This window comes from Aethalodelphis obliquidens, unplaced genomic scaffold (assembly GCF_003676395.1).
Source record: "Aethalodelphis obliquidens isolate GAN/ISIS:26980383/991018 unplaced genomic scaffold, ASM367639v1 scaffold62, whole genome shotgun sequence".
NCBI lineage: Eukaryota > Metazoa > Chordata > Mammalia > Artiodactyla > Delphinidae > Aethalodelphis > Aethalodelphis obliquidens.
This window is the reverse complement of record NW_020838006.1, coordinates 7,805,625-7,816,261: the sequence shown is the minus strand read 5'-3', so window position 1 is coordinate 7,816,261 and position 10,637 is coordinate 7,805,625. Positions and strand designations below refer to the sequence as shown.

Genomic DNA, 10,637 nt, shown 5'->3' with positions numbered 1-10,637 from the left:
ATGCTTGATAGTACTCTGATCATTAAACTCCTTGAATCTAGAGAAGGATTTTTCTCATGCTGAATTTTCAATCTTAATTCAACACACAGTAGTGAAATAGCAGTGTTTTAGAATAGGTAGAGGAGATATAGAACATAATAGCAATAGTAGGAAGAAAAACAGGTGACGAGCAACAAGAATAAAAAATTAGATGTGCTAAACTTCTAGAACACAGTTGGTTATGCACAGGTAATGTGTTTATCAATTTGTTGAAACAATACCAGGCTTATGTATGTATTTAATTTAAAGCAGTCTCAAATAAGACTTGTGGATTTTATAGAATTAATTTTTAGGGTAATCATTTAAAATGTCAAGATTGAATAGAGACTCATGTAAAATGAGTATAAGAGAAAAAGGCCTTTAATGGGATTCTATTATTTTGCTGTTTGGATAGTGTTTTGGAATGGACTTGACGATTAAAGAAAAAAAAAGAGAGAAAAAGGAGTGGGTTTTATGAATGACTGAGTGAAATATGACCATTTCTCATATTTCATGTCCAAAGAACTGAATTAATGATAATAACACATTGTATTTGTATAATATTTCATTATTTATAAAAAAGCCTCCCCATATGGCATCTTATTTAATTCATATACATGCTTTGCTGAGGTAGGTGTTTCACTAGTTTAGTAATGAAAACCGAGGCTTATAAAGTTTAAGTGATTTTCAAGTGATACATTTAAGAACTTATGTTTAGAACTGGAACTCAAATATTTTCTGATTCTTAGTTGATTATCCTTTGGGATGTTGCTAGGTATTACATGAAAAAGACAGTTCTATAACCAAACTATTTGAAAAACGCTGGGATAAACTAGTGTCTTTGCTTCAGGACTTCCCAGAACCTTTCATTAAACTAATGTGAAATGTAAATTCCCAAAAGGAGAATATAGGATGTGGTATTTCCCAAATTTATTTGGTTCTAGAGTCCTTCTAGGTCAAGAGCTTGTGTTTCACGTGGCTCTGAATAAGAGTTAAGATTGGGCAAAAGTACCTAAACCTCTCTAAGCCCCTGTATCCTTGTCTCTAAAAAGCAGAGACATGGAGTTGATGCACTTGGCCCAGTGTCTGCTACATGCTTAATTATATGTAATTGCTGGATTACACATAATTGTTTGATAGCCATATATATATCAAGCACACACACTGGCAAGTCCAATCTCTTTTCAAAGATGAAGAACAATTCAGGGAAGTGACATGGTTCTCTCAAGTCATGAGGCGAGTAAGAGAGAGCTGGAACACAGACTTAAGTCTTCTAAACCTAAGGGCACAGTTTTATTTATCAAAACAAGAAAAATGGAACCAGATACCTGTTTTGATATTCAGGTCTGAATGAAAACTGGAAGATTATGGTCCTCACCTAGATTTTTTAAAGAGATAAAATAAACATGTGAATATCTGACAAGAGTGAGATGTCTGGCTGGTATTTTTGCTCACTTTCTATCCAAGGGATGTGTTTTCCTCTTTGATGAGATTGATTTGTAACTCCCTTCATTGTTAAACTACTGATCTCAATTTAACTACACAATTTGGGAGAGTTGGGGCTGTGCAATTTTTCCAGAAAATGATTAAGAAAAACTCTAAGAATATTGTGAACTGTATCAGGAACATGAATTCCTCTAACGAGGCAGTGGATCACTACTGATATTTTTCTCTCTAATTGGACTCAGAGCCCTGATAGCTTTTCATGAGTCGTGGCAGCTTGCTTTCAGCAAATGCATTTTTCACTTTGCAGTGGAGTATAACATGCTCTCCAAAGCCTGTGACACTCCTTTTCTTTCTCTAATTTGTTCCCCAACTTGAAGGTGAACATGGAAGCTTTCAGATACCTGCTATTCACAGTGACATGATGTTCATTTGACTTTTGTAGCCCTACATGTACAATTTCTGTGTTCCTGTAATATGTAGATGCATGGGGGTGGGGAGGGGTTGGTACAGAGCAGATGATGCCCAATGAGAAAATGGCTAAGGTAGTGGAGACACAGAAGAACCACAGCCATTCACACTCTTCCCCTTTGCACTTCATCTTGCTACTCTCCACTTGCCAGAGGAGGTGTTCCTCACAGGGTGGATTCCAAAACTGGAAATGAGTGACTTTATATATTTTATTGATACATGTATTTTGAAACATAAGTTAAAGTCCCAAAGAATGCTGTGAGACTGTAATAGGGAAGAACAAATCTGACTCCATATTAGACCTGTTCCTTTTAGTTTAAACCTTTGTGCTCTGCTTCCTGTGCTTAGTCGTTCTGGCTTTGCATCTTTTGTAAAAGGATGTTGCCTATCGGACTTCTCTGGTGGTGCAGTGGTTAAGAATCCACCTGCCAATGCAGGGGACATGGGTTCGAGCCCTGGTCCGGGAAGATCCCACATGCCGCGGAGCAACTAAGCCCATGCACCACAACTACTGAGCCTGCACTCTAGAGCCCACAAGCCACAACTACTGAGCCTGCATGCCACAACTACTGAAGCCTGCATGCCACAACTACTGAGCCTGCATGCCACAACTACTGAAGCCCATGCACCTAGAGCCCATGCTCCACAATAAGAAAAGCCACCACAATGAGAAGCCTGTGCACTGCAACAAAGGGTAGCCCCCGCTCGCCGTAACTAGAGAAAGCCCATGTGCAGCAATGAAGACCCAATGCAGCTAAACATAAATAAATAAAATAATTTTTTAAAAAAAGGATGTTGCCTATAGCCTGCAATAAACAGCATAACTCATTCTCAAGGCTTTAGACCTTTAAGAGTCCATTCACATATAGAGATAAGAAGTGGCAGAACAGAGAATAACATTTGTCTTGTTGGAGGTTTACAGGAAGATCATGACCTGACCTACACGGACAGATGTAAGAACAAAGGATTCTGACACCAAGAAGTTTGCAACAACTGACCACGCCCCTCCCTCACCTTGCCTTTAAAAGTGCTTTGCTGAAACCCTCCAAGGAGTTTGGGGTCTGTGGGGCACAAGCCACCCGTCTCCTTACATGGCCCTGCAATAAAACTCTCTCTGCTCCAAACTCTGATTTCGGTTTGTTTGGCACTGTGCATCGGGTAACAAGACATCATGAGAAACATGTCCTCGTGAAAATGGTTTCCTTGTTTACTGGGCTCTATCTGTTTAAAATGAGGTAGTAGTGGGGACTTCCCTGGTAGTCCAGTGGCTGAGACTCCATGCTCCCAATGCAGGGGGCCCAGGTTCGATCCCTGGTCAGGGAAGTAGATCCCACATGCATGCCGCAACTAAGAGTTCACATGCCGCAACTAAAGATTCTGTATGCTGCAACTAAAAAGATCCCACATTCCGCAACAAAGATCCCACGTGCCACAACTAAGACCCAACACAGCCAAATAAATAAATAAATAAATATTTAACAAAACAAAACAAAAAAGAAAATGGCTAAAGTGCAACTAGGGTGATTAGAGGAGCAGCAAGCCATACACTTTCAATCCAAGATGCCTACATGAATGTGCCATATAATTTACCATATTTGAATCATTTAATGGTACAAAACAGAAAGTTTCCAAATTATTTTTATCAGGCAGATACACATTCTTTAAAAAGTCTGCCAAATCTAGCACAATAGAAAAAAAAACTAGAGACCAAATTTAGTTATAAATATCCATGCAAATGTCTTTAAAGTGTAGCAAGTGTACTCCATTGTGCTTCCTGTGCCTGGTGCTTAGGAGATGTAATGATTGGCAAGTTGCAGTGCCTGTCCTCAAGTAGCCTAAATTGAGACTAGGGGATCAAGGTAGAAAAATGATTTTACTACATAGTAGGGTAAGATAAGGACTATTGCAGATGACACATGTATTGCTAGGGGGGCTCAAAGGAAGGTACTTGGTAATATTTGGTTTGGGCATATGAATAACAACTTGGAAGAGCTGCTCTTTGGGTTGAGTGGTGAAGAATCATGGCTAAGGGTCTCAGTTCTGCCTTTGTTCTGCCCAAGTCCAAATCCCAAGTCTGGGATTTAATTCTTATATACTATTTAATTGGTCCATCTTCATATGTAAGCTCACCTTTAGAGTCTGGGTACCCTGAAGAATACAGGGTCATACTAGGTTATTCTTGTTGGAAGTGATCACTTTCCTTATGTAGTTGTAATAGATAGCAAACATGGCCACAATTCTTTGTAGCTCCTCCCATCAAGAAGCAGAATCTGTTTCCTTATCCCTTGCATCTGGGCTGGCTTTGCCATTGACTTTGACTAGCAATGTGATGAAAATAGCAGTGTACCGGTTTCATGCCTGGTCTTTAACAGGTCTTACATTTCCACTTACTGTTTTTTCTTTTTTCTGTTTTGTTTTGTCTGTTTTGCTAAGACTTTTATCGATATTTATTTTTTAATAGGATTACAGAGCTGGAAAGGGTCTTGGAGCTCTCGTCCTCATTCTTTTTTTTTTTAATTTTATATTGGAGTATAGGTGATTAACAACGTTGTGTTAGTTTCAGGTGTAGAGCAAAGTGATTCAGTTATACATGTACATATATCTATTCTTTTTTGGATTCTTTTCCCATATAGGTTATTACAGAGTGTTGAGTAGAGTTCCCTGTGCTATACAGTAGGTCCTTGTTGATTATCTATTTTATATAAAAATATGGAACGCTACAAGAATTTGCCTGTCATCCTTGCACAGGGGCCATGGTAATCTTCCCTGAATGGTTCCAATTTTAGTACCTGTGCTGCTGAAGAGAGCACTTGTCCTCATTCTTTTAAACTTCTGAGAATCTTCTTCTGAATTATAACCAATGCTCTTATAACACTTGCACACACACACACTTCCCAGCCATAGTTTGGTGCAGGCTTTGGTAAATTTCTGGAACTCTCCAGCCTCCCCTTTCTTGGCAGAGAAACTCACCCATTTTTTTAAAAGATTGATGTTATTGAGGTACGTAAGTTTCATGTGTACAACATTATATTTCTACCTCCGTATAACCTACAGCTTGCTCTCCGCCAAAAATTGTTTCCATACATCACCCTACAGTTGATACCCTTTACTTATTTTGCCCTACCTCACTGCCCTCCCCATCTGGTAACCACTATTCTGTTCTCTGTATTTATGTGTCTGTTTTGGTTTGGATTGTTCATGAATTTTCTTTGTTTTCTAATATTCCATACACGTGTGAAGTCATATGGTATTTGTCTTTCTCTGTCTGACTTATTCCACCTAGCATGATGCCCTCAAGGTCCATCCATGTTGTCACAAATGACAAGCTTTCATCTGTTTTTTTCTTTTTTGGTGTCTGTTTACTCACTGTTGATGGAGCCACATGCACAAGCTTGCACCATGCTGCTGGAGGAGGAGACTAGGTGGAGAGAGGATCCAGTCACCCAACTGTCCCAGCCCAACCCCCGATGTGTCAGCCTCACAGCTCAAGCCTGGCTGCTGCCAGGAATTTCCAAAAAGTTTCCACCTTTTTATTCGTGAGTACTGATTGCATTTAAAAGTTACTCTGGGGGGGGGACGAGGGGAAGATGGCAGAAGACTAAGACGCGGAGATCACCTTCCTCCCCACAGATACACCAGAAATACATCTACACGTGGAACAACTCCTACAGAACACCTACTGAACGCTGGCAGAAGACCTCAGACCTCCCAAAAGGGAAGAAAGTCCCCACGTACCTGGGTAGGGCAAAAGAAAAATGAATAAACAGAGACAAAAGGATAGGGACGGAACCCGCACAGGTGGGAGGGAGGTGTGAAGGAGGAAAGGTTTCCACACACTAGGAGGCCCCTTCGCGGACGGAGGCTGTGGGTGGCGGAGGGGGAAAGCTTCGGAGAAGGAGAGCACAGCAACAAGGGTGCGGAGGGCAAAGCGGAGAGATTCCCGCACAGAGGATCAGGGCCGACCGGCACTCACCAGCACGAGAAGCTTGTCTGCTCACCTGCCGGGGCGCGCAGCGCTGGGAGCTGAGGCTCGGGCTTCCGTCGGAGCGCAGGGAGAGGACTGGGGTTGGCGGCGTGAACACAGCCTGCAGGGAGTTAGTGCACCACGGCTAGCCGGGAGGGAGTCCGGCGAAAACTCTGGACCTGCCGAAGAGGCAAGAGACTTTTTCTTACCTCTTTGTTTCCTGGTGCGCAGGAGAGGGGATTAAGAGCGCTGCTTAAAGGAGCTCCAGAGACGGGCACGAGCTGCGGCTAAAAGCGCGGACCCCAGAGATGGACATGAGATGCTAAGGCTGCTGCTGCCGCCACCAAGAAGCCTGTGTGCGAGCACAGGTCACTATCCACACCCCGCTTCTGGGGAACCTGTGCAGCCCACCACTGCCAGGGTCCCGGGTTCCAGAGACAACTTCCCGGGGAGGACGCACAGCGCGCCTCAGGCTGGTGCAACGTCATGCCAGCCTCTGCCGCCGCAGGCTCACCCCGCACTCCGTGCCCCTCCCTCCCTCCGGCCTGAGTGAGCCAGAGCCCCCGAATGAGCGGCTCCTTTAACCCCGTCCTGTCTGAGCGAAAAACGCCCTCCGGCGACCTACACGCAGAGGCGGAGCCAAATCCAAAGCTGAGCCTCGGGAGCTGTGAGAACAAAGAAGAGAAAGGGAAATTTCTCCCAGCAGCCTCAGGAGCAGCGGATTAAATCTCCACCATCAACTTGATGTACCCTGCATCTGTGGAATACATGAATAGACAATGAATCATCTCAAATTGAGAAGGTGGACTTTGAGAGAAGATTTATGATTTTTTCTCCTTTTCCTCTTTTTGTGAGTGTGTATGTGTATGCTTCTGTGTGAGATTTTGTCTGTATAGCTTTGTTTCCACCATTTGTCCTAGGGTTCTATCCGTCTTTTTTTTCTTAAAATATTTTTTCTTAATTATTTTTTATTTTAATAACTTTATTTTATTCTGTTTTACCTTCTTTCTTTCTTCCTTTCCTTCCTTCCTCACTCCCTCCCTTCTTTCTTTCTTTCTTCCTCTCTCTCTCTCTCTCTCTCTCTCTCTCTCTTTCTTTCTTTCTACTTTTTCTCCCTTTTATTCTGAGCTGTGTGGATGAAAGGCTCTTGGTGCTGCAGCCAGGAGTCAGTGCTGTGCCTCTGAGGTGGGAGAGCCAACTTCAGGACACTGGTCCACAAGAGACCTCCCAGCTCCACATAATATCAAATGGCAAAAAATCTCCCAGAGATCTCCATCTCAACACCAGCACCCAGCTTCACTCAACGACCAGCAAGCTACAGTGCTGGACACCCTACGCCAAACAACTAGAAAGACAGGAACACAACCCCACGCATTAGCAGAGAGGCTGCCTAAAATCATAATAAGTCCACAGACACCCCAAAACACACCACCAGACGTGGACCTGCCCACCAGAAAGACAAGATCCAGCCTCATCCACCAGAACACAGGCACTAGTCCCCTCCACCAGGAAGCCTACACAACCCACTGAACCAACTTTAGCCACTGGGGACAGACACCAAAAACAACGAGAATTAAGAACCTGCAGCCTGCATAAAGGAGACCCCAAACACAGTAAGATAAGCAAAATGAGAAGACAGAAAAACACACAGCAGATAAAGGAGAAAGATAAAAACCCACCAGACCTAACAAATGAAGAGGAAATAGGCAGTCTACTTGAAAAAGAATTCAGAATAATGATAATAAAGATGATCCAAAATCTTGGAAATAGAATAGAGAAAATGCAAGAAACATTTAAGAAGGGCCTAGAAGAACTAAAGTTGAAACAAGCAATGATGAACAACACAATAAATGAAATTAAAAATACTCTAGATGGGATCAATAGCAGAATAACTGAGGCAGAAGAACGGATAAGTGACCTGGAAGATAAAAGAGTGGAAATAACTACTGCAGAGCAGAATAAAGAAAAAAAGAATGAAAAGAACTGAGGACAGTCTCAGAGAGCTCTGCAACAACATTAAATGCAGCAACATTTGAATTATAGGGGTTCCAGAAGAAGAAGAGAAAAAGAAAGGGACTAAGAAAATATTTGAAGAGATTGTAGTAGAAAACTTCCCTAATATGGGAAAGGAAATAGTTAATCAAGTCCAGGAACAACAGAGAGTCCCATACAGGATAAATCCAAGGAGAATACGCCACGACACATATTAATCAAACTGTCAAAAATTAAATACAAAGAAAACATATTAAAAGCAGCAAGGGAAAAACAACAAATAACACACAAGGGAATCCCCATAAGGGTAACAGCTGATCTTTCAGCAGAAACTCTGCAAGCCAGAAGGGAGGGGCAGGACATATTTAAAGTGATGAAGGAGAAAAACCTGCAACCAAGATAACTCTACCCAGCAAGGATCTCATTCAGATTTGATGGAGAAATTAAAACATTTACAGACAAGCAAAAGCTGAGAGAGTTCAGCACCACCGAACCAGCTTTACAACAAATGCTAAAGGAACTTCTCTAGGCAAGAAACACAAGAGAAGGAAAAGACCTACAATAACGAACCCAAAACAATTAGGAAAATGAGAATAGGAACACACATATCGATAATTACCTTAAATGTAAATGGACTAAATGCTCCCACCAAAAGACACAGATTGGCTGAATGGATACAAAAACAAGACTCATATATATGCTGTCTGCAAGAGACCCACTTCAGATCTAGAGACACATACGGACTGAAAGTAAGGGGATGGAAAAAGATATTCCATGCAAATGGAAACCAAAAGAAAGCAGGAGTAGCAATTCTCATATCAGACAAAATAGACTTCAAAATAAAGACCATTACAAGAGACAAAGAAGGACACTACATAATGATCAAGGGACTGATCCAAGAAGAAGATATAACAATTGTAAATATTTATGCACCCAACATAGGAACACCTCAATACATAAGGCAAATACTAACAGCCATAAAAGGGGAAATCGACAGTAACAATCATAGTAGGGGACTTTGAACACCCCACTTTCACCCATGGACAGATCATCCAAAATGAAAATAAATAAGGAAACACAAGCTTTAAATGATACATAAAACAAGATGGACTTTATTGATATTTATAGGACATTCCATCCAAAAACAACAGAAAACACATTTTTCTCAAGTGCTCATGGAACATTCTCCAGGATAGATCATATCTTGGGTCACAAATCAAGCCCTGGTAAATTTAAGAAAATTGAAATTGTATCAAGTATCTTTTCTGACCACAACGCTATGAGACTAGGTATCAATTACAGGAAGAGATCTGTAAAAAATACAAACACATGCAGGCTAAACAATACACTACTTAATAACGAAGTGATCATTGAAGAAATCAAAGAGGAAATCAAAACATACCTAGAAACAAATGACAATGGAGACACGACAACCCAAAACCTATGGGATGCAGCAAAAGCAGTTCTAAGAGGGAAGTTTATAGCAATACAATCCTACCTTAAGAAACAGGAAACATCTTGAATAAACAACCTAACCTTGCACCTAAAGCAATTATAGAAAGAAGAACAAAAAGCCCCAAAGTTAGCAGAAGGAAAGAAATCATAAAAATCAGATCAGAAATAAATGAAAAAGAAATGAAGGAAACGATAGCAAAGATCAACAAAACTAAAAGCTGGTTCTTTGAGAAGGTAAACAAAATAGACAAACCATTAGCCAGACTCATCTAGAAAAAAAGGGAGAAGACTCAAATCAACAGAATTAGAAATGAAAAAGTAGAAGTAACAACTGACAAGGCATAAATACAAAAGATCATGAGAGATTACTACAAGCAACTCTATGCCAATAAAATGGACAACCTGGAAGAAATGGACAAATTCTTAGAAATGCACAACATGCCGAGACTGAATCAGGAAGAAGTAGAAAATATGAACAGAGCAATCACAAGCACTTAAATTGAAACTGTGATTAAAAAGCTTCCAACAAACAAAAGCCCAGGACAAGATGGCTTCACAGGCGAATTCTATCAAACATTTAGAGAAGAGCTAACACCTATCCTTCTCAAACTCTTCCAAAATAGAGCAGAGGGAGGAACACTCCCCAACTCATTCTATGAGGCCACCATCACCTTGATACCAAAACCAGGCAAGGATGTCACAAAGAAAGAAAACTACAGGCCAATATCACTGATGAACATATGCAAAAATCCTCAGTAAAATACTAGCAAACAGAATCCAACAGCATATTAAAAGGATCATACACCATGATCAAGTGGGGTTTATTCCAGGAATGCAAGGATTCTTCAATATATGTAAATCAATCAACGTGATACACCATATTAACAAATTGAAGGAGAAAAACCATATGATCATCTCAATAGATGCAGAGAAAGCTTTCAACAAAATTTAACACCCATTTATGATAAAAACCCTGCAGAAAGCAGGCATAGAGGGAACTGTCTTCAACATAATAAAGGCCATATATGACAAATCCACAGCCAACATCATCCTCAATGGTGAAAAACTGAAAGCATTTCCACTGAGATCAGGAACAAGACAAGGTTGCCCACTCTCACCACTGTTATTCAACATAGTTTTGGAAGTTTTAGCCACAGCAATCAGAGAAGAAAAGGAAATAAAAGGAATCCAAATCGGAAAAGAAGAAGAGCTAATCAATGAATTTGGTAAAGTAGCAGGATACAAAATGAATGCACAGAAATCTCTGGCATTCCTATACACTAATGATGAAAAA

The 10,637-nt window shown here is 40.9% G+C and overlaps 1 non-coding gene across 1 annotated transcript; it reads right to left on the bottom strand.

Moving 5' to 3' along the window:
* Window positions 1-4,635: 4,635 nt before the first annotated feature.
* LOC113610350 (U6 spliceosomal RNA) lies at window positions 4,636-4,742 on the bottom strand. The gene has a single exon (XR_003429057.1). It is a non-coding gene; the product is annotated as a U6 spliceosomal RNA (small nuclear RNA).
* Between the last annotated feature and the right edge of the window lie 5,895 nt (window positions 4,743-10,637).